At 44.6% G+C, this 24,569-nt stretch overlaps 1 long non-coding RNA gene across 1 annotated transcript in view; it reads right to left on the bottom strand.

Moving 5' to 3' along the window:
* Positions 1-582: 582 nt before the first annotated feature.
* Positions 583-24,569, bottom strand: part of LOC139004131 (uncharacterized) — a 75,559-nt gene continuing 51,572 nt past the window's right edge. The window contains exon 3 of the long non-coding RNA XR_011470337.1: positions 583-660. This is a non-coding gene — a long non-coding RNA (uncharacterized lncRNA). The remainder of the gene's footprint in view (positions 661-24,569) is intronic.

The raw sequence follows: 24,569 nt of genomic DNA on the forward strand, positions 1-24,569 counted from the left end.
ATTTCATATTTAAAATAACAATGTTTGGCCCTAACCGGTTTGGCTCAGTGGATAGAGCATCAGCCTGCAGACTCAAGGGTCCCAGGTTCGATTCTGGTCAAGGGCTTGGTTGCGGGCACATCCCCAGTAGGGAGTGTGCAGGAGGCAGCTGATCGATGTTTCTCTGTCATCAATGTTTCTAACTCTCTATCCCTCTCCCTTCCTCTCTGTAAAAAATCAATGAAATATATTTTTAAAAAAATAAAAATAAAATAACAATGTTTGGCATTTAAGTGAAATTCTACCTTAAAATATAGTGGGTGTTAAAAGAAGAAAAGCAAGCTCTCTTAGCTTGTGGAGGGGGTCAGATGGAGAATTTCTTCTATTCCTCAAAACATTCAGTGTGATCACTGTACATCATTTTCTCCCATGTCAAATGTCATGTATGGATTCGATTAAATTATAAATGCTAACATCCTGTAAGAATTTTGTAGAACCTGTAGAATTTCTACTTGATTGCTGTCATAAACATTTCATATAACCCAAAGATTCTATACAACAAGTGAATAGAAAATGGTATTTCTTACCCAGGAAAGTGCACTTGATCTGATAAAATGATGTCAGGTTACAGAATCACCAGATGTCACCAAGGTTGTCCTAGAGTAGAGCCTGCTCTTCGTCCTTAAAACAATGAAAAATAGATTAAAGAAATTTAGCCATATTCTTTCCTTTCATAGAAAATGTCAGTTTTATTAGGTGCACTTCTCCCTGTTATGCCAAACTCAGCCGATCACCATCTACAACACACACAGAGAGAGAGAGAGAGAGACATACATGCAATCAGTAACCCCTTGGTTGAGACTAGATAGCAATTCAACCTGTCCCCACCGCCATCTTTGCCACTCCGCATTTTATCTAAAACGATGAGTAAATCCTGCAAACTTAAACAGGTATTGAAATAATTGTCTTGAAATGACCATCAGTGAACTTAAATTCTAGCAATTCCGAATCTGGCAATGTCTGCCAAACAGCCTGGACCTGAATCCTGAACATGACTTAACACCTGCACTGCCTCTGGATCATCACTTACTCCTCTGAGCCTCGGTGTTGGTGTCTGTAAAAACGAGAGAACGATGTCAACAGTGTGCGTTATTGGGATCACAGGTCACCTACGCAGAGCGCCCAGCACCAGGGCTGGCACGTGTCCTCGCTGCTCACTCGGTCACACCTGTTAAACCCCGGATGCTGTGGAAGCCAGACTCTCCCGTGTTTGCCAATGGCACATTGTCTTCTTTCCCCATTAAAGAAATTATAAATTTTTTAAAAGAGGAGGTGATTTTGCCTTCTCTTTTCCAGGTCGATTCCGCTGCTTGATCCCATTTGGATTGGAAGGTATATTTCGTTTGCTGGGGCTGCTGTAACGAAGTTCCACAAACAAGTGGCTGGGACCAGAGAACTTCATGGTCACAATTCTGGAGGCTAGGAGTCCAGGATCAGAGGTCCGCAGGGTTATTTCCTTCCAAGGCTGTGAAGGGGAATATAGCGCATGCCTCTGCCTGGCTTCAGGGGCTTTGCTGGCCATCATGGGTGTTCCTGGGTCTGCAGACCATCAGCCCAACCTCTGCCCTTATTGTCACATGGCGTTCTTCCTGTGTCCAAATTTCCTTTTTATAAGGACACTAGTAATATTGGATTAAAACCCACCCTGCTCCAGATGTAACTAATTATGTCTGCAAGGACCTTTTTTCCAAATAAGGTCACATTCTGAGGTGGGGGCAGGGCTTCACATATGGCGGGCGGGGGGAGAAGGTCACGGTTCATTCTCTCACAGAAGGTTGTGAGCCTCTCATCATTTCTGTGAGCTTTCTGGACTATGGACTCCAAAGGAAACAGGCAGGATCTAATTATAACTCTGGCCATCAGCCTTTTTACTAGTACATAGCAACCAATTTGCCCTGGAGCCTGAACATATAACACTATGGCCACTCAGAGAAAGGATCGGACCTTCCTTTAGAACAGATCTTTCGTCTGATTTTTTTAAAGTAGAAACATCACAATTGATGTCTTACATGTATTGTTCACTTTCTTCTATTGCAATTAATAGTTCAGCTAACGATCACTTCATTGGCAAGAAGGGGTTTCAGGAACCCTGCAGTGGGAAATAAGACTCGTGGCGCAGCTTGTCCAAAAGCCCCAGGATGGGCGTCAGCTGAATGGGCGACCATGCTGATGTTGCTCAAAACAAGGGGGCTAAGCCCAGCCAGTGTGGCTCAGTGGTTGAGCCTCAACCTATGAACCAGGAGGTCGCAGTTTGATTCCTGATCAGGGCACATGCCCAGGTTGTGGGCTCGATCCCCAGTGTGGGGCATGCAGGAGGCAGCTGAACAATGATTCTCTCTCATCATTGTTGTTTCTCTGTCTCCCTCCCTCTCTGAAACCAATTAACAAACAAAAAAAGAATACATGGGCCCACGAAAATAATTTTTTAAAAAATTTTAAAAGGAGGGAGCCAGACTCTGAAGCCTGCAAGTGCTTTTGTCATGGCAAAATATTTTTATTGTGGTTTTCTGTTTCTATTATTTGAAGAAGCGATCCACACGCAGAGATTTTGGTTTTTGTTTTTAATGGGGGAGCACAGGATGCACAAAAGGTTTGCAGTAAAAACAAAGGAGGCCTCCCTCTGTGCCTCCCAGACACCCGTTCCCCTGCCTGGAGGCGGCCGATGCTGCAGGGTCTTTAGGCCCCGCAATTAAAAACATGAATGCAAGGAACTCACACCAAAAAATGCTGCTTCTGCGGACTGGCCTGCACCTGGCTTTTTTTCCTCTTTATCTTGTGTCTTGACGATCCTGCCCTGTTTTATTTGCTGCATTTATGGTGTTTCAGAGTCAGATTCCTCTTTGGTAGGAATTTTATCTTGGTAAGCAGTGCAGTGTTTCAACAACACCAAAATGTGCCCCCTCCTTGTCCCCGCCTCTGCTGATGACCCAGAGGCAAGTTCCTGCAGAAAACACAATATCTGGTAGGAAAATGGACATACTTACCCATGGCTTTCAATGGTGCCATTGTTTTAGAGAAGTTGGTGACTTGCAGTCTTAAAAAAAAAAAGACTAACTAAAAATCAGGCTTAGGAATTCTGTTTCCTTACCCAGCCTCCCTTACTAGGTCCTTTGCTAATAAAATTTACAAGTGAAAAAAATCATTAATTCTACAATGCGATGGTTGATAACCACAGTGACCCCATCCTAGGACTGGAATGTAATTTATCTGAAACTTTGCTGTTGTTGCAGATTGAGGTGGTTTGTAGGTAAGCATTCAAAACAACTCTGAAAGGCACACGGTGTGACTGCATGCACACATTGTCAAATTGCCCCCGGGAAGTAATTTGGACATTTGTTCTTAACATTTGGGGACCTGGGCCCCTTTGAAAATCTGAGGGAACTGTCATCTCTCCTCAGGAAAAGTAGACAAATACACACAAAAAGGACCCCAGGCTGAGAACCAGTACCAACTTCTGTTCCTACCAACGTCAATGCCTCTTTTGCTCACACCTTCACTTTATTTTCAAGTTTTACTAATTTCATAGATGAAAACAATACCACTCTTTTCTTAATTTACATTTTTCATTGTTTATGAAATGTGAATCTTTTTGTGTGTTAATCCTCACTAGAGGATTTTTTTTTTCATTGCTTTTCACAAAGAGTGGAAGAAATGGGGAGAGAGAAGTGAGAGAGACACTTCAACTGGTTGCCTCCAGCACATGGCCTTGACCTGGAATCGAACCCAAGACCCTTTGATGCATGGGCTGAGGCTCTGACCACTGACCCACACGGGCCAGGGCTGAACACTTTTTTAAAGTTGATTGGTCATGTCTGTTTTTTGGTACATTAATTATTTAAATATTTTATATTATTCCGATTTTAAATATTAAATTATAATTTTTAACTCAACACTATAAAAAGCAGATGATAAATTGGAAACATCAATCCCTAGGTACTCCTGGACTGAAGGAATGGAGTCCTATGAATATCAGGTTCCAGCACTGCACGTCTCATCTTTTCCACTAGAGGGCAACATTAACTCATCTATCACGAGCTTCTACAGCAGGCAGGCAGCTCAATTCATGTTCCCTAGAAAGTATTTTTCTTAAAAACACCTACAAAGAGGAGAGTTACAAATATTTCATTATGTACCTAACACCTTGCTATATAAAAAATGACTAATTTTTTTTCTATTTTATTTTTTTCAACACAAGAAAATGTACAAATGGTATTTCAATAATTAGATGGAAACTATGACCTTATTAGCATTCCTTACTGCATAGATTTACTGAAATTACTATTACTTATAGAATGGTGTTTAGAGTGTGACTTATAAGCTGGAACTTCATAAACCATTAGTGGACACTGAGGAAGACAGTTGACTCCTAGAAAGCATCTTAAAAGACAACCAGATTCATTCTTGACTCCAAATATTTCATCCCCTCGGCTGATCATGTCCTACAAGAGAAAGCATCTGTTTTTGTTTTTGTTTTTTCATTCAGTAAATATGTACTGATTACCCACATGTGCAGGGCATTCTTCTGGGGCCTGCAAACAGTCAGGAAGAAAACAGGAACCCCTCACCTCCAGGAGCTTACACGCTAGAGGGGAGGGGCAGGGAGGATATTGGAGCATGCATGGCATATATACACACTAGGAGGCTGTAGGTGCTGAGAGGAAAATGAAGCTGGGAGGGAGAGAGGGCACTGGGGGTAAGGAGGTGGCCAGTGCAGGCTTCATGCACAGCCAATCTGAGCAGAGAGCTTAGGGAGTTCTGAAAACAGATCATGCCGCACAGAGAGGAAACATCAAGTGCAAGGGTCCTGGGGCAGGAATGGATCTGCCTGGTGAGAAGCAGCAAGGAAGCCAGTGTGTGTAGAGAGAAGTGAGGCGGTCAGGGGCGGGGAGCCCCGACAGCCAGCATCAGGACTTGGGCTTTTAGTCTGAGATGCAGAAAAGCTGAGGTTTTAAGCATAGGCAAGATATGATCTATGTGCATAAAAAGAATCACTCTGCCTACTCTTTCTAGAAAGGACTGTAGAGGCACAAGGGTAGAAACAGGAAGACTAGTTAGGAAGCCACTGAAATAAATTAGGCGAGAAAGGATGGACCAGGGTGACACAGCAGTGGAAAGAATTTGACATGCCTCTGAGCTATTGAGTAGGTAGTTGTGTACGGGAGACTGGCATTCAAGGAAGAGGTCTGAGTTAGAAACGTGAATTTGAGAGGCCTCCGAGGTGGATTGAGATCATAAAGAGAAGGAGTGCAGAGAGAGAGAAGAAGAAAAGAGGTCTGAAAACCAACCCCTGTGACATCTGTCTAGAAGTCAGGGCAATGAGGAGACACCAGCAAAGGAGGCTGAGGAAGAGGGTCCAGTGAGGTAAGAGGAAACCCAAGAATAAGGTGTTTGGAAGCAACTGTTTGCAGGAGCAGAAAGTGATCCATTATCACAAGCTGAGGGCCAGAACCGACCCTGGGTGTTAGCAGGGCAGGTCACGATGGCCTTGACGAGAGCAGTGCTCCCGGGGTGCTGGGGCCAGAAGCCTGGTCAGAGAGGGTGGCAGAGACAACGTGTGAAACAGGAGCCAGGAGGCAGAGCAGTCATTGTAAGGACTGTTGATAGAAAGGGGACCCAGAAAGGAAGGAAGAGCTGCAGAATGATATGAGGCCGAGAGATGATTTCCAAAAGATGGGAGGGATGACAGCACGAGTGCATGCTCTCAGCAGTAGCCAGGGAAACCTGGAGGCTGCCGGGAAGCGATGGGACTTTCCAAAGCCAAGCCCTTCAGTAGCCAAAGGGGATGGGATCCACGTGGCCCAGATGCCGGGAGGTGGGAGCATTTGATTAAGGAAAGTAAGTCACTATTCCCCACGGCTGTTTATTCTGTATTTTGCTGGGGAATGTGCCTTGTAGGAGCTTTTTCTGTGTTAAAGCTAGTACCATGTCTAACTGAAAAGCGACACTCTATAGCAGCCTGCTTCCTCAGCTGTGATGTTGGAAGAGCAGCACATTCCACAGCCACCTGGACCTTTCAGCGGGGAGGAACCCCGAGTTGATGACAGCTGCTGCAGAAACCCCTCTGCTTACTGATGCTCTATAGTCTCTGCTATTCCTTGTGGGCCCCTATTCCACTAAGAAAGACAAATACAAATAGAATCCAATTGGTAAACTCCATTAAGTAAATAGAGTCTTTGGGTAACTTGGGCTTCCTGGGGAGAAGGCTGGGCATTTTAAACTTTCTCCATTTCCCCTGCTCTTCTTCAAGGTGGCAGCTCGGTGCGTGGTGTTGGGGCTGACATACACCTTCTCCGCCTTCCGTCTCCTATTCCTAGTCACTGGATCCCCTGCCTGGCATCCATGGTCAGGTCTGGCGCTGAGGAACTGTCAGGCCTGGTGAGGTCTGATCTTCAACTTCCACTCTGTCTCCAGCCAAGGCAGGCAGGCCACCCTACCCTTGCTTAGAGCGTCACTTTGTCCTAACCACATTAATAGCTCCCCTACCCCTTGTCCTAACCAGTTTGGCTCAGTGGATAGAGCGTCGGCCTGCGTACTGAAGGGTCCCAGGTTCGATTCCAGTCAAGGGCATGTACCTTGGTTGCGGGCACATCCCCAGTAGGGAGTGTGCAGGAGGCAGCTGATCGATGTTTCTCTCCCATCGATGTTTCTAACTCTCTGTCCCTCTCCCTTCCTCTCTGTAAAAAAAATCAATAAAATATATTTTTAAAAAATAGCTCCCCTGCCCCATTAAGTTCACCCATCCATGGCTTTAGCTATCTAGGTAGTACACTATACCATTCATGGAAACTTACAGAAAAGGGTAGTCTGAGGACTCAGGCTCTCACTCCACCTACTTTTGCCCACACCTGCAGTTGCCCATGAAAAGAATCATTCCATGAGATGTCCTTTCTTTCACCTCGGCCCTCACCCCACCTGAAATGCCTCCACACTCAGCACTTGGGCTAGACGGAGTCACTCGGACACCTTGTCTCCCCAGGTGCTCCCTCTGCCTCTGTCACCTCCTTCTTCCTAGAAGGATGGGCTCCCCCCTCTCTCCTCTGTTCTGACCAGGATGTACCTGGCAGAATATGGGTGATGCACTTAGTACAAACGGTGCCCAGATAGGACCCACCCTCCCCTTCCCTGCAGCTTTTGTCAGCATGGTTCAAACCTGAAGGTCAGAGACTGGAGGAGGGAGAAATGATCATAGAACAAAACAAGAAGCTATCTGTCAATATTTCCCCAAAAGTGATTCCTTTACATCCATTTTCTCGGAAGCAGCATTTCTGAACACCTTTCAAGGGTTTCTTCACAGGCTTCCTAATTTGCCAGTAAGCCAGCAGCATTCCAAAGAGACCTTTTCTTGATCTCATTTAAAAAACAAAACAAACCCACCGCACCAGTTCTCCCAGCTTTGATGTTGGACCAAAGCAGCCAACAGTGAGGGCTGGAGGCTCCAGGAAAGCCACCTGTGAAGATAAACACAGGATGCGATTCGGAGTGGCTCATGGATTTTGGGACAAATAAAAGTGTGCTGGGGAAATTAAAGGCCAGCCTTACTAATGAAGTGGACTTGTTTCGTATGGTGGTGAACACACATCCATGATTACTTTAATGATCTTCAACACCTTATCGAATGACACACCTACCAGCTTCGCAAGGTGAGCGCTGCCCTATGAAACGTATCATGGAAATTCACTTCTATCTGGCTTCTTTCGAAAATTAACCTCCCCATGTGGTTGCCTCATTGAATAAAGCTATAGTATGACTCAATTTCATTTGGGTTTCTTTAGAAATTCAGTCCAAATACTGATGTAATTTTGGCACAAACAGTCATTTGCAAAGTCATGGGGAACGAATGAAAAGACTTTCTCATTGTCATTTCCAAATAGCATGTCTTTTGGAATATTGATTAGATCTCAGGAAAAGTTAGAGATCATTTCTAGAGCTCTGTTATTAAAATTTCCAGTATGTTCATGTGCTGCTTAATGACGGGATACATGCTGAGAAATGTGTCGCTAGGCAATTTCATCATCATGCAAATGTCATAGAGTGCACTTACATGCACTTAGACAGCCTGGCCCACTACTGTCATTGTACATGCTATATTTTTACAGTAGAATTGTTTACACCAGCATCACCACAAGGACAGGAGTAATGCTATCTAATAAAAGAGAAACATGCAAATTGGTGTCACACCGCTACCCTTCCCATTGGCTAATCAGGGCGATATGCAAATTAACTGCCAGCCAGGATGGCTGCCGGCAGCCAGGAAGCTTGAAGCAAACATGAGGCTTGCTTGCTTCAGTAACAGAGGACTTCAACGTTCCCCGCCTGCCGCTGCCGGCCTCTGAGCTTGCAGTTTGAAACATTGTTACAAATATAGAAGCTAAACAAAACCCCAGAAACCTGCTTTCAGCCAGCCGGGATCTCAGAGCTGGAGTTGAAACAGTGTTTCGATTATAGAACCCAAACAAACCAGATACCTGCTTTTAGCAGCCAAGGCCTAAGAGCTGGAGCCAAGCCTCAGAGCTAAAGCTGGCCCAGAATAAAAAGAAAAAAAAGAAAAAAAGGAGCGGTTGGGAGCTTTAGTCACGCGCCAGCCTGAAACCGGCCCTCGGCCCCTCACCCAGACTGGCCAGGCACCTGAGTGGGGACCCCCACCCTGAAGGGGGTGTGACAAGCTGCAAACAGCCATCATTCCCTCATCCAGGCTGGCCAGGCACCCCAGTGGGGACCCCCACCCTGATCCAGGACACCCTTCAGGGCAAACCAGCCAGCCCCCACCTGTGCACCAGGCCTCTATCCTATATAATAAAAGGGTAATATGCCTCCCGGCACCGGGATCAGCGTGACAGGGGGCAGCACCCAAACCCCCTGATCGTCCTGTGGCTCTGTGTGTGACAGGGGGCGGGGCCACAACCTCCCTATCCGCCCTGCTCTGTTCGTGACAGGGGAAGGCACCCCAACCCCCTGATCAGCCCTGCTCTGTGCCTGATATGGGGGAGCTCCCCAACGCCCTGATCGGCCCTGCTCTGTGTGTGACAGGGGGCGGTGCTCCAACTCCCCTATCAGCCCTACTCTGTGTGTGACAGGGGGGAGCTCCCCAACCCCCTGATCGGCCCTGCTCTGTGCGTGACAGGGGGTGGCGCCGCAACCTCCCCATTGACCCTGCCTTGAGTGTGTCAGGGGGCGGTGCCCCAACCCCCCAATCAGCCCTATCCTGAGCGTGACTAGGGGTGGCATCACAACCTCCCAATCTGCCCTGCTCTGTGCATGTCAGGGGGTGGCGCCCAAACTCCCCAATTAGCCCTGCTCTGAGCCCGACCAGGGGCTGCACCTAGGGATTGGGCCTGCCCTCTGCCACCTGGGAGCAGGCCTAAGCCAGCAGGTCGTTATCTCCCGAGGGGTCTCAGACTGCGAGAGGGCACAGGCCGGGCTGAGGGACCTCCCCTCCCCCGCGAGTGCACAAATTTTTGTGCACTGGGCCTCTAGTATATATAATAAAAGCCCAGCGACCATTATGGCTGAATGACCAGAATGACTGGTTGCTATAATGCGCACTGAGCAAGGGGTCCTGGATTGTGAGAGGGCGCAGGCTGGGCTGAGGGACCCCCGCCCCCACACGAATTTCATGCATCAGGCCTTTAGTTGTAATATAAGCCCTGAAATCTGGCTTTTCTTTTTGTAATGCAAATGCCTGACATAATCTTTGATTGTCTAGGTGTCCACTACTAACAGGTACAGGGCAAAAGGAGCCAGGCTGCCTCCCTCCCTGAGTTCCTTTATCTTAGAGATCTGGCTGATTGAGATATTTGATCAGTTGGGCTACTAGTTGTTTATTCTTCCTGTGCTTTAAATTCCCACAGTTATGTTTAAATTCACCAATGAAAAGTGAACCCTATAAACCCTCCAGGAAAAGCGTGAATATAGAGAACATACAAATTTAAATAGAATTTGGAATGGAGTCACTTTAACTAAGGGGCTACTGACTTATTAATGTTATGAAAGCTGAGTCATGAGAAAACGACTTTTTTTGTCTTAACTAGCCTAGGAACTCAAACTTTCAACTTTCCAGTCCTGTGGTGATGCCTAGACATGCATTAAACTGCAGATGACCCTCTGATTACCCACTGAGGGACTCAGGATGCGACCAGACTCCTGGCACTCATCCTCCACACCACCTGGTATCCAGCATCCAGACCACCTGGCATCTGGCTGGTAATCGTCCTGAGCCAATCCTAAGACTACGAATTCAGAACTGATTATACTTAAGGATGTGACTTTTACAACAAGAACTCTTAACTTTTCTTTCTTGGGAACATGTCTGGGTTTTTGCCTTGCTTTCCAGTTTGCAAACTCTAAGACCCTTGAATAAATCTTTATCATTTATTTCTAGCCAAAGCCCCCTGGCTCTTTCTGCGTACATTCAACATTCTGGGCAATCTTTCTCTCTCTCTCTCTCTCTCTCTCTCTCTCTCTCTCTCTCTACCAGTGTAGGTCCAGTTATAACATTGGTTCAGAAAGGAGCGCTGTCTGTAGGAAGCTCACACGGGACCCAGGCATTTCTAGCTGGATAGCCTTGCTGTGAAGAGACTGAGATGACCCAAAACAGTAATGTGTTGCCCTCTGACATTACGACAGCTATGATGTCATTAGGCGATAGGAAATGTTCAGCTCTATTTAATCTTATGGAACCACCATTGTAAAAGTTGACCAAAACATTGTTATATGGCACATGACTGTAGATGCCAGGTGAAGATATTTGCTTGGTGACTATTACAGGCATTATTATTTTTTTTTAGTGTTTACATTTTTATTTTTTATTTTTTTAAATTCTTTATTAGTTAAGGTATTGCAAATGTGTCCTTATACCCCCCCCCCCCCCCCCCATTAACCCACACACACACACACACACACTCATTACAGGCATCATTCTTTAAAGTCATCCCTAAGCAAGATAAATTTTATTTAACTAAATTGATAAAATTCCCATAATGTATTGTTTTTAGCAGGTCTTCAATATTTGCATAATAATTTCACTGTCTTTTTTTAAAGGTGTTTTTGTTGTTTCAAGGTTATCAATAAAATTTGTTGTTTCCCAATATCAGGGTGTTGTTTTTTTAATCTTTTTATTTATTGATTGATTTTAGAGAGAGGAAGGGATTGAGAGAGAGAGAAAGAGAGAGAGAGAGAGAAACATCAATTTGTTTTTCACTTATTTATGCATTCATTGGTCAATTCTTCTATGTGCACTGACAGGGGATCGAACCTGCAACCTTGACTTATGGGATGATGCTCTAACCAACTAAGCTACCTGGCCACTGTCTTTCATGTCTGACTTAGATCTACAATCAAAAAGAATAAGTCTTTGCTTTGGTACTACTATAGTTTTAAGGTGAAAAAAAGGAAAAGTTATGAAGAAGTGATGAGATATATTGAAAAATATAGCTATGAAGGAATTCTTGTGAAAACAAGAGTAAATAGGAGTAATAAACTGAGAATATCAGGTCTACGTAAGCTCCTTAGTTAAACTTCCCAGAAATTTAATGTAATTGTTAACAGGGTATAAAATGTCACTGAGAAAACCACAGTTTTATGGTAACTGTAGTTTATTCAGTCCCTTTTTGTAAAATTTCAAACCTACTTTTCTATAATGAAGAAACATGAATACTTCTCTATAAACTCCCACTGCTCTTTGTTGATATGCATATTAATATATTTACCATAAACAAATTTCTGCATATGCTTATGTACTCTACCACCACCACCCCAAATACCAGATTATAAACTGGCAAGGATTGTATCTTAATATTTTTTAATCTTCCATAATTCCTATCCAAAGAATAAAAGCAGTAAGTGTTTAGTGAATGTTGTTCCAGTTGAACTAAAGTTTGCTTTAATGGCTTAGCATTTTAGCTCAAGAGAGAATTTCTAAATAAGATCTAAAAGACTCCATAATGTTATGGTACACTACATAGTGGACAGACTAACTTTTTTTTCTCATTAGTTCTGCTATTATACCACTCCGGTGTCGGGTGAATTTCCCGCCAAAATATAAGATGGCGCGGGCAATTATTTAGGTTTCCCGCGCAAAATCAGAGTTAGTTTAAAATGCCTATATCTTTTGAAGTATGGGTTCGATTGAAATGGGTATGAAACGGTTCGCATACGCAGGTAGGTATCTTTGAAACAAATATTTGGTAATACGCAGTTACAATCGGCCCGAGTTTACACGTTTTCCGCACTCCACCGCAAATCTATATGAACCGAGTTAAGACGGCTCCCGCGGAGTACGCGCAATTCACGCGAGCCCACTTAACTCGTTTCCCGCAACCCAAGTGATACCTAGGTTCAGCAGAAATGTTGCTGATCAGTCAATATGGTCTATTTCCAGAGTGTTAGATGGCCTGTTCAAACCCCAAAGCTATGTTGACAAAAGGTGTATCAAAGAGACTGATTGGACTGGCTTGTGATTGAATTACTGCTGGGTAAGCTTTATTGCTCCTTTTTAATTTCTCAACACGGAAGGCTAGGTGCAGAGGTTGGATTTAATTACACTATATCAGGTTTCAGAAAGTATGGCTGGCATTCCAGATCCTACCACTTTTCCCTCTAGAGCCATTTCCTTTCATTAAAGAGATAAGTGTCTGGTTTGTAGGGGGGTTTGTTTTCTGTTTCATTTCCTTTGTTTTTCTATCTAGAGTGGCTCAAAATGAAAGACCTAGAAAGAGCAATGCACATGTGTGAGATGAAGACCAATGGATACAGCTTTGAGGAAGCAAAGAAACTAGAAGAGAAGGGGGGAGGGAAGAAAGGGGAGCAACGAAGTGAGTGAAAGGTACTTCAGTGAAAATGAACAACAAAAATAGAGAAGTGAGTTTTTGTGAATTTAAAGACATTACCTAGGCAGGGCCGGGACCTTCTAGACTTGGCTACTGGAAGCATTTATCACCCTGCCTTGCCTTTTGTGCGTCTCAGAAAACATTAGTTATGCCTCTCAACACTGAGCATACATAACAATCACCTGGGGATCTTATGAAAATGCAGATTCGAACCCAGGGTGTCTGGAGTGCATCCCGAGAGTCTGCATTACTCACAAGCTTCCAGGTGATGCTGATGTCTTCTGGGGACCACACTTTGCATAGTAAGGTGTTAGTTGACCCACAGAAATGTAGACTGGAATTTCTCAGCCTTGTTTGGCACTCTTGACATTTGGAGCTGGATGATTCTTTGTGGTGGGGGACTGTCCTCTGCATTGTAAGACGTTTATTTTAACAGCATCCCTGACCTCTACCCACTAGATGCCAGTAGCAAATGTCTAAATTTTGACAATCAAAATTGTCTCCAGACACTGCTAAATGTTCCCTAGGAGGCAAAATCACTCAGCTGAGAATCACTGAAATATGCAATGTGTTGGGGATGTTATAGGGGAAAGGCTGGTAGATGACATGCAGGCAAGCAGCCCTGTCTTTCAGTTCTGTGCCAGCCCCGACCCTTATCCAACCATGGTCTTCCCTTAAAAATAACGGGGGAGAGAGGAGGAACAGTGGTGGAAGCCTTCATGCCAACACCTCAGATGAAAACATTACGACTCAGCCAAGTGCAGCCTGGCCTCCCTCCAGGGGGACCTGTTGTCCAGAAATCACCCCCTCCATCTGCCACAGAGCTGGCAAGATCTAAAATATTCCCAGCATCTAGAAGAAATAAACTTCTTTGTGCCTATTCTTAGGGTTTATATAAGTGTTATATTAGTGGATATTTTTACTATTTCAGCAATGTTAAATCTTTCTCTCTCTCTCTCTCACACACACACACACACACACAAACATGTGGTTTTAATGTCACCTATAGGATGTATCTCAGAAACTCCTTCCTTCCTTGTGTTTGTTGGGGAGCCAGAAATCCTGCCCCCACCTTTCTTTAGTTTTTATGGTTGGACTGATCTATATATATAAAAGCCCAGCGACCGAATGGCAGAACAACCGGAACAACTGGAACGACTGGTCACTATGATGCACACTGCAGCGGCCAACCAGCCTGATCCGGCCCGATTGCCCCCCCCCCCCCCCCGCAACCACCCACGGCGCCTCCCCCTGCTGGCCCCACCCCCATCAACCCCTATCGTGGCGGGCCAGCTGGACCCCACCAGTGCACAAATTCGTGCACCGGGCCTGTAGTAATAAAATAATAAAATGGACACAATACTAGTTCAACAGGAGAAAAACCCATTTAACACATGCACATGGGAGGATCAAGATATGATGCTCAGATCATGAATTAAGGTTCAAGGAAATGATCAAGTTAGGTACCTTTTTAATACTTTTTAGACAAAAAATATACATAAATATGTGAGAAATTGAGAGGGCAAAGAAAGTTAGTGCTCATTTGAAAGTCATCTAAGCAAGCTCTGGGCTTGGGCAGTGAATTAGTGAAGGTGCTACACTGGCAGCCGTGGGCAAACTACGGCCCGCGGGCCGGATCCAGCCATTTGAAATGAATAAAACTAAACAAAAAAGACCGTACCCTTTTATGTAATGATGTTTACTTTGAATTTATATTAGTTCACACAAACACTCCATCCATGCTTTTGTTCCGGCCCTCCGGTCCAGTTTAAGAACCCATTGTGGCCCTCGAGTCAAAAAGTTTGCCCACCCCTGTGCTACAGGTTTGTTTGCACCAGCTAGCTCTGATTCTGTGACTCTTGTGACCTGGGTTGTCTCTGGGCCTCAGGAGCAGGGCGGAACCTGTGGCACGGAGGGCTGCTTCCCACAGTTAGAGAGATGGAAGAAAGTCACAGAGCTGCTCCTGTGGCTTCCCAGGAGATTTTAATTTTAAATAATCAATATGCCATTGTGGTGCCAGCTGGTTTGGCTCAGTGGATAGAGCAGCAGCCTGCGGACTGAAGGGGCCCGGGTTCAATTCTGGTCAAGGTCTCAGACCTCAGTTGCAGGCTCCTGGCCCTGGTCGGGGCTCGTGCAGGAGGCAACCAATTGATATGTCTCTCTCACATCAGTGTTTCTCTGTCTCTCCCTCTTCCCTTCCACTCTCTCTAAAAATCAATGGAAAAATATCCTCAGTGAGGATTTAAAAATAACTTAATTAAATAAAAGCTGTTGTATTTTTAAAATTTTAATTTTTTTTAAAAAAAATATGCCATTGTGGGGTACATTGGGGTGGCCTGCCCTGGGCCCTGACACATTTTAAGAAGCGAATAGCAAATATTTTTAGAATATTTCAGAAACGTGGGAGAATCCTATCCCACCCTGACAAACAAATATTTCAGAAACATAGGAGGTTGTAGGATATATTTTAGTTCTTTCTTCCTGTCAAAAGGCCAGTAAAATAATATTTTATCATTTCAATGTTCCCCTTGTTTTTTTTTCTCCACTTAACTTCCAAATTAATCAAATTCTGTTCCAAAGTGTTTTTCCTTTACTTTCTTTACTCCGTATTGTTCAATTGCATTGAAAAAATTTAGCTGAATATTCAGTGGGCTCTACTAAGCTACCAACTGGTGGAAGACAGAGAATCACATGTTGTCTCTCGTCTCCAAGAAGTAAATTATCTATTTAGTTAAGGAAAGACTGATACAAATAAAGCAACTAGTGAACAATGCAAACAGTTCCTAGCTGATTCGCCAGCTATGTCCAGCACACAGGAGACTCCCAGCTAATCTTTGTGGAGTGAGGAATGAACCATTAATGCTCCAGTTTCCAAACGCCATCAGAGATGACAGGTCGAGACCCATGAGCAGCTGGTCAGAAGAGGCCCCATGAGAACTGCAGAGCTCCCCGAACCTCAGCACTGAGACACCCAACTCCAGCCTGGCTTTAGCAGCATAAGGCTGTCCCCAGGACGACACAGCTCCCATAATGATGTCTGCCTGAGCCCAGCCAGCGTGGCTCAGTGGTTGAGCGTCACCCTATGAACTTGGAGGAGGTTGAGATTCTATTCCTGGTCAGGGCACATGACCAGGTTGTGGGCTCAATCCCCAGTGTGGGGTGTGCAGTTGATCAATGAGTCTTTCTCATCATTGATGTTTCTATCTCTCTCTCCCTCTCCCTTTCTCTCTGAAATATAAATATATATACATTTAAGTCTGCCTGAGAAAGCTCGCCTGCCAGGAAAATTACTGCTTTTCTAGCCAACACCTGAAGATAGGCCTCGACCTCCCTTTCTCAGAGCATTGACTAAAAAGGGTTTACAGCTATGAACCCTTCCTCCCTCCCTGCCAGCTGTTACAGGAAATATATCTCCTACAGCTCAGGAGGTCTGTCTCGAGGACCTGAGAGCCATTCCTTTGGAATGTAGCCATGAGGAAGGATAGGGTAGGGCCTCCTTGTGCGAGGACAGAATCCCAGCTTTCCTCATTGCCGCCCAGTACCTACCGCTGCCCATCTCCTTCACACCGACCAACCCTTTGTCATTGTCCACTTGTGTCCCCGCTCTCTCCCGTCCTTAGTGGGACAAGAAGGCAGGATTTCCTGCCATCAGTCCCTCAGTCAGTGTGCCTTCTTCCAGTCCATTTCTTAGGCACTGGTCAGGGCCCCGTATTCCAGCCTCCTACAGCCCCTGTCATCGCCTACCTGCTCCCACTTCTCTGCTGAGTCTTTTCCCAATCAGCACCTTGGAAGTGTGGTCCTAGGGCAGACTGGCCGTGCACCCCTGCAGGGGCCTAGCATCTGAAGTGGCCCCCGTTGCATCTAACTCCCCAAAGTGCTCAGAAACTGGGGCCCACACCAGGAGCCTCTACCAGCTGAAGAAAGAGTGAAGAAGCAAAATGGAGCCATGTAGTCAAGCTGCTAAAATACTAAAACCAGGTATTCTGCGGCAATGATGCTACTCTTGCTTTAACTAGTCTGGGAACTTAAACTTTTAGACTTTCCAGTAATGACTGGATATATCCCTATACCTATCTGTGTCTATGTCGATATCTATCTATCTATCTACCATCTATCTCACATAGCCAGACATCAGACATCTGGAAAATTATCATCGCACACCAATCCAGAAGCTAAGAAGGCAGGACTGATTCTTCTCAAGAATGTACTTTTACAAAAAGAACGCTCAGCTCAGTTAGAGCATTATCCCGATGTGCCAAGGTTGCAGGTTTAATCTCTCTCTCTCTCAATAAAATTAAAAAAAAAAACTCTTAGCTTTTTTTTCTTCTTCAGAACACGCTGGGTATTGCCTAGTTGTATTTCCAGCTTGCAAAGCCTAAGACCCTTGAATTAACTGTTATCCTTTATTTCTAGCTAAAACCTCCTGACTGATTTCTATTTGGTTGACGTGGAAGATTAACTGGAATGCCTGCTCCACCCAGGTGTGGTGGGGAAGGAAAGGCCTTCCCGGTGGGAGGAGATGAAAACACTGTTCGTGGTGCTTCCTCCTTCCCCTTTGTCCTGCATCCGTAGGACCGGGGATGTCAGAACTTGAGGTGACCTGGGAGCTCCTGTAGGACCGTCTCCTCGTGCAATAACTCAGGAGAGTGAGACCAGGGTCACCAGGCCTATCACAATCACCAACTGCTGCTTTTCCCTTTGCACACAGGCTCCGCACCAGGAATTATTTCAATGCTCCAGAAATGACACTGACGCCCTCTGATAACAAAGGAAGATGCGTGGGCTCCAGGAAACTTACAGTCCTGCCTGAGGTTATGCAGCCCACAAGGGCAGAACTGGAATTCAAACCCGCTTAGAAAAAGTTTAACCACATTTCCAAGCCTTTCACAAATATGAGACTTAAAAGAAGCCACAGTGCTCTCTCCCAAGTGGAGAAAAAAATGAGACCACCACCTCATTTTGTTAGATACATTATTAAAAAATGTGTACAAAATGATTAGTCCTGAAGATGTGGGTGAAAAGGGCTATGACATGTAGTTAGAAATTCATACGAAGTTTCTGTAGACTTACCTATAATCACATGTTCTTTAAATTTGGCAATATTTCAGTAACACTTGATTGATTATCATGTTTTTTTATGTTCAGTAACATGCTGCCCTGAGAAAAGCTAATGCTTATAAATCTTAATTTGGTAAAAAAAAAAAAAATTTAATGTGCAATTATCAAAAGCTCCAGAAGGGGGCAACATGCAGCTGTCACATAGGTGAGACATTTCCAAAAAAACCTGATTCCTCTCTTTAACCTCAACATTTTCTAGAGCTTCAGCTTACTCCAAAAATAATATTCTAGAATTGGGTTTTAAAAAATATTTCCAGGAATTGCAAGCTCTGTGAAACCTTCCCAGTGATCATCAGAGCTAAATATCAAAATTAAGGAGAAGAATTGCAGTTAGAATTTGGGCACGTTTCCTGCCCTCTTTGGGTCTCCTTATTTTGGGGTATTAGCAGGGCTAATATCACCTTCACTGCTTTCTACAGAAGGCAGGTGTGAACTTTCTAGTGCAGAGCTATGCCTGCCTCTGTAAGATTTGATTAAAAATAATTAATTCAAATAGACTTGCACTACGTGTTTGGATCCAAGATCCTCCTTTATTTTTGCTTTGCCTGGAGGCAAAAAAAAAAGAAAGTGGAGATAACATCCTGCAACATGAGGCCCCAGAACTCTGATATCCAGGGAAATCGAGGCCTCAGGTAACACCCTTCTTCAACAACAACACTCCCCTGACAGGGATGAGGGGCCACGGGGCAACAGTGCCCAAAACCAGTGGAGCCTGGGTGGACAAGCTCATCAGGGACCGGAAATTTCCAGTGAGTCTCAGGAAACTTGGTAGCCTGCATCCACACCTAGGGCCAGTAGCCACAGATACATCATAGATTAAAAGTACATATTTTAAAATGCCTCTGATATAATCAACTGTGCTGAAGATGACTGTATGGGTTTTTATGAAAATGATGCTGTCCTAGGTGGGTTGCCTAATAATTTATTTGCCCGCTCTTCACTTTAAAGATGGAAACTTCAGGCATTGCTAAATCACTGCACTCCCTGACAGTCCTAGTTTATATGAATGATTCAACAAGGCGTCCCTTGCTTTGGTTGGTTTATAGTTAAGAGCAGCTAACTGTGTATAGTGCCTTCGAGTTTATGACTTTATGTAAGTAAACTGCTTCACAGTTTAGGATTTTGTGCACATGTTTATCTCCAGAACTAATCCTGAAAGCATTTTGAAATTCCGTCATTTTTCACCAGTCTCGAAATGAGAACACTAAAAATCAAATGGCTAACACTAAAGTCTCAAAATGAGAGTATATACTAAAAAATCAACGTGGAAACTCTCAGCAAATCCTCTCGTACCTGATGTAAGTCAGCAGCAGGGGTTGCTGAAGAAGAGATGGGTGAGACCAGGTATTTAGCTTCAACCATAACATGAATTTTCTTTTCTTTTTTTAATAATAGTTTATTGATTTTTAGAGACAGAGAGAAAGGGAGAGGGAGGGAGAGAGAGAGAAACATTGATGTGAGAGCATAACATCGAACAGCTGCCTCCTGCACAATTGAGCCAGCACCTGGACATGTGCCTTGATCAGGAATCAAGCCAGCAACCTTTCCCTGCACAAGATGACACCCAATGAATGGAGCCACACCACCCAGGGCCATGAAATGAATTTTCAAAGGGGGTCTCTGGGGAATAAAAAATCTGATTAGCATTTTTCATGGAGGTTAAATATTGTGGAAATTATCGCATTCCAGAAAATTTATCAGCTGAGGAGTTATAATAGGCCCAACCCTTGAGGGAAAAAATAACACAGAGCTTGTTCAACCTGGGTTCATCCATCTACTGAGTCAATATTTGCAATTCAAAACTTGCAGGTATCATATGTACATATTTGCCTTGAAAATAATATTTGGAACTGAAAACATTCTATTCTTAGCAACAACCATTTGACATCTCCTGACTTGTTCTACTACACATGAACATTTCTCAAAAGAATTTTAATTTTTACAACTGTAAGGGTTCTTATTATTGCGATGAAAAACGCATAGCTAGAAACAAAAGAATTGTTACATCTCTGGGCCCCACACTCCTCTACAAAGCTTTACTCTGAATTTGATTCTGGGACTGACCTCGCAAAGTGCAGTCTCAGGAGGCAATGAGGGAAGGCAAAGTGGAGAGGGAAGGTAAGAAAAGGTGAGGGGAAATATCCTATTTGTATTCAAAGAAAACATGACAGTGGTGTTGTGATAGAAAAGAGCTATATTTTGGGCACCCAAAATAAAAGCATAGAGTATAATAAATATGAATGCTATTTGGGGAACAGTTAAAAGAATCTTGGAAATCAGAGCTGTCCTACACCCAGGTTTTGCCTTTGGAGTTAACAGACCCTTTCATAAGGCTCTTCGGTGTGTGGCTACAGGAAGTCAGCATCATCTAAAGTCTTCTTTTCTTAGGCTCCATCTACACACACACACACACACACACACGTGAAAACCATGGCCAAATTTCATCAAACACTTTAGCTTGATGCTTATTGAAATTTTCAGACCAGTTTTTGCATGTAGATGAGGTCATAGCCTCCTGAAATCCCTGCTAAGCCAGTCTTTGCCCTAAAAAGATATCGGTCGTCAGCTTGGTTTCTGCCTCTGAGCTCTCAACCTCATGACCTGTGTGCTAGTTTTCAGTGGGGTTTCAACCACCTGAGCCCTCTTCCTGGCATTAGTGTGCGCCCTTCTTAGTATGTTTCTTTCTCATCACATACCAGTCTGGAAGCCTGCTGTTGTGCCACCCCAGAGAACATGGGGATTGCCCACAGCGATCCAACCCTCCCAGTATGTCTAGCAGATATAATGCGTCTTCAGCACCAGCTCTTCCAACTTGCCCATCACTTCCAGTCCTTCCCTCTCTCTTTCACATCCCCTCCTCCATTTCACTCTGTCCCAGCATCAGGACAGCCCTCCATGTCCAAGTCCTGCAGGCTGCACCGCCTCTGCCCTGGGACCCCACGGAGCGGCTGAAATTGGATTCTCTGGTGGGCATCTCCATAGAGGTGTTTGCTGTGTTGGAGAATAAATTTAAAAAGATACAGGACACATCCCCCATCCTTGAGCTGATTACCATCAAGTGTCAAAGGTAATCTCACAGTTTAACAAACTGTTCTCATACCATTTCCTCAGGCATGAAGAAATGTTGTAAAACAACCAGATTGTCAAGAACAGGTTTTATGCCAGTGGTTTGTAGATAAGCCCCAAAAGGTAGGTTACATGAGAGCAGGAATGTTTTCAATACCAAGGAAAGAAGTTCAACTGGATCCGATGGGTCATGGCCATCGATAAACGTTGGAGGCAGGGGTAACATATGATGTGTGACTTAGTAATACTATCCTGCAGACAGCTTACCAGAATATTTAGAGGCAAAGTGTCTGAAACAGAAAGACCAACCGGAAGTCTGGTATGTTTCTTCAACAGGGAAACCATCAGGGTCTGAGCCAGAGAAGGGCAGAGAAAGTTAAGAAATATGAAAGACCTTGCCCTAGCCAGTTTGGCTCAGTAGATAGAGAATTGGCCAGTGGAACTGAAGGGTCCCAGTTCAATTCTGGTCAAGGGCACATACCTCAGTTGGAGGCTTGGCCCTCATTGAAGCACGTGCAGGAGGCAACCAATCAATGTGTCTCTCTCACATTGATGTTTCTCTCTCTCTGTGTCTCTCCTCCCCCATTCCACCCTCTCTAAAAATCAATGGGAAAAAAATCTCCTCAGGTGAGGATTAACAAATAAACAAACAAACAAAAAAAGAAATATGAAAAACCTCGCAAAGGAAGAAGCCACAGAAGAGGACACAGAGTGGATAAATACAGTGACGGCAAGGCTTAACTCCTGGTTCCAGGTAGAGGTGCGGTACCAGGATCAGAAACCCTCTTGAGCTCATGTCAATCTGTTCCTAAGACACTGAAGACCTCTGATTCCCCCAAATAGAAACCACCAAGACCTGAAACGTAAACCCTAATTTCTCAGTTGTTCGTTCAACAGGCATTGATTTAAACCTCGGATGTGCTAGGGCATTAAGTCAGAAATAAATAAGGTACAGATGTCCTAGGAGTTCCTCAGCCAATCCCATGACATACGGGTAATGGTTTTGGTTTCCTCATCTCCAAAACACCGAACTACCACTCAGTGTGTGTTTCTGATTTCCCCCAATAACCAATTACTGTGCATCTCCCATAATGTAAATGCATGCTGTCCTTGAGCTCCCAGTGGACACCGCTGAGGGGTGAATAATTTATCATGCTCCCCTTCCTAGCTGCATTGTCAAGGAGAACACAGCGCTTAAAGAACCGCATTTCAAATGGAATTTCAGACATTACAGAGGACCAGAGGCCAAGGTCCTTTGCAGTATTAGCAAAGGGTATCCTTCTCTGCTATTTCTCAGGTGGAATTCTATGCATCGTGAGGATGGGAGTATTCTATGCTATACTTTGAGACACCGGTCACAGGGTAGGCATATTATTTGGGAACACCTATTTTATGTGAAGATTTGGGGTAATTTATTGATTTGAAAGAGTTTATATTAAGATACTTACAGCAAAACATTATGCAGTAGGATATAAGTTTTGCACAGATTTTCTATTTAAATCGAATTAAAAGCAGGTTCAGTGCTGGACTTTGGGGATCATGTAAAAGAGACTGGGGGAGAAGAGAGAGGAAGGTAAGTGTATTGACTCTTGCATGCACTCCAGGGAGCTTGCGCTAGTTAGACTCCACACAGGTGCAGGTGAATCCCGTCTCAGCCAGGAGTCCTGGGTGAAATCCCTCATTCCACCCTGCCCTGCCCCAGCAGCTCCGGGCAGCCACTTGGGTACTTAGAGGGCAAGACTCATCTAGGGGAGCATGAGGCTCCTTCAGCTCCAAGAAGGGAAGAGCCATGGGTGAGAATGGCCAGCTGACTGTGGACATAGCTTAGTTTATAACTTTAAAATATTGAGATATATGGTATATGGCCTGCTATCATACTGGTGAATCTCATCAAATGTTAATAATCAATTCCAAGAAACACTAAGTCAGAAAAACATGTTAAACCAAAGTATGGGATATGAGGGTTCATGATACCATTCTCTCTAGGTTTACATAAAATAGATCTTCTTTCCTTTCTTTTTTCGCTCCTTCCTTCCCTTCCTCCCGCTTCCTTCCATCTTTATTTTCCTCCTCCCCTTTCTTCCTCCCTTCCTCCCTTCTCTCCATCTTTCCTTCTTTCCATCTTTCTTTCCTTCCTTCCTTCCTTCTTTCCTTCCTTCCTTCCTTCCTTCCTTCCTTCCTTCCTTCCTTCCTTCCTCCCTGGCATATTTATACACTAGACTAGAAGAAAAATAGGAGTAGTTTTTGCAAATAAATTCAATGTCTTTAGATATTTGAGAAACTTAAATTTTTGAGACAAATGTTTTCCCCCTGTTAAATGGGAATGTTACTTATATCATAACATGTACTGTATTCAGACAGTGTAGGAGGGAAAGCAACTCTGAATCCAGAAGCAACTTAAATCTCACCTTAGCAGCTGGCGACCTTGAGCAAATCATGAAACCTGGCAGAATCTCAATGGCAGTTTTCTCACTTATCAAACCATCCGAAAACCATTTTGTTTTGCTCTGTTGTAAAGATCAACAAGAATGTTTGAAAAGTGCCAGTAATATGACAGGTTCTCAGTATACAGAAGACACAATGAGTGATTATAGACACTATTGTTCCTATTATTTCTGCAGAGTTCTGGACTTTAAAACTTTTGCATTTTACCATTTTATTAAAGACTAGAGGCCCGGTGCACAAAATTTGTGCATGGGGGTTGGTGTCCCTCAGCCCAACCTGCACCCTCTCTAATCTGGGACCCCTCAAGGGATGTCCCACTGCCCATTTAGTGGGACATCCCTCTCACAATCCAAGACTGCTGGCTCCCAACCGCTCGCCTGCCTGCCAGCCTGATCACCCCCTAACCACTCCCCTGCCAACCTGATTGACGCCTAACTGCTCCCCTGCTGGCCTGATTGCCCCTAACTGCCCTCCCCTGCAGGCCTGATCGCCCCCAACTGCCCTCCCCTGCCAGCCCGATTGCCCCTAACTGCCCTCCCCCTCAGGCCTGGGTCCCCCTCAACTGTCCTCCCCTGCAGGCCTGGTTCCCCCAACTGCCCTCTCCTACAGGCCTGGTTCCCCCAACTGCCCTCTCCTACAGGCCTGGTCCCCCCCAACTCCCCTCCCCTACAGGCCTGGTCCCCCCCCAACTCCCTCTCCTACAGGCCTGGTCCCCCCCAACTGCCCTCCCTTACAGGCCTGGTCCCCCCGCAACTGCCCTCTCCTACAGGCCTGGTCCCCCCAAACTGCCCTCCCCTGCAGGCCTGGTTCCCCCTAACTGCCCTTCCCTGCAGGCTTGGGTCCCTCCCAACTGCCCTCCCCTGCTGGCCATCTTGTGGCAGCCATCTTTGACCACATGGGGGTGGCCATCTTGTATGTTGGAGTGATGATCAATTTGTATATTACCTCTTTATTATATAGGATTTTGTAGCATTTAGTATTATGAAAAATTTCTTTAATCTGAGATAAATTTTATCTTATTCTTACACCAGCTTCTGACTACTTTCTGTGTATATGTTTATCCATAAAAGTAAACCT

This window comes from Myotis yumanensis, unplaced genomic scaffold (genome assembly GCF_028538775.1).
Source record: "Myotis yumanensis isolate MYYU_CA2020_CCGP unplaced genomic scaffold, mMyoYum1.0.hap1 SCAF_2, whole genome shotgun sequence".
NCBI lineage: Eukaryota > Metazoa > Chordata > Mammalia > Chiroptera > Vespertilionidae > Myotis > Myotis yumanensis.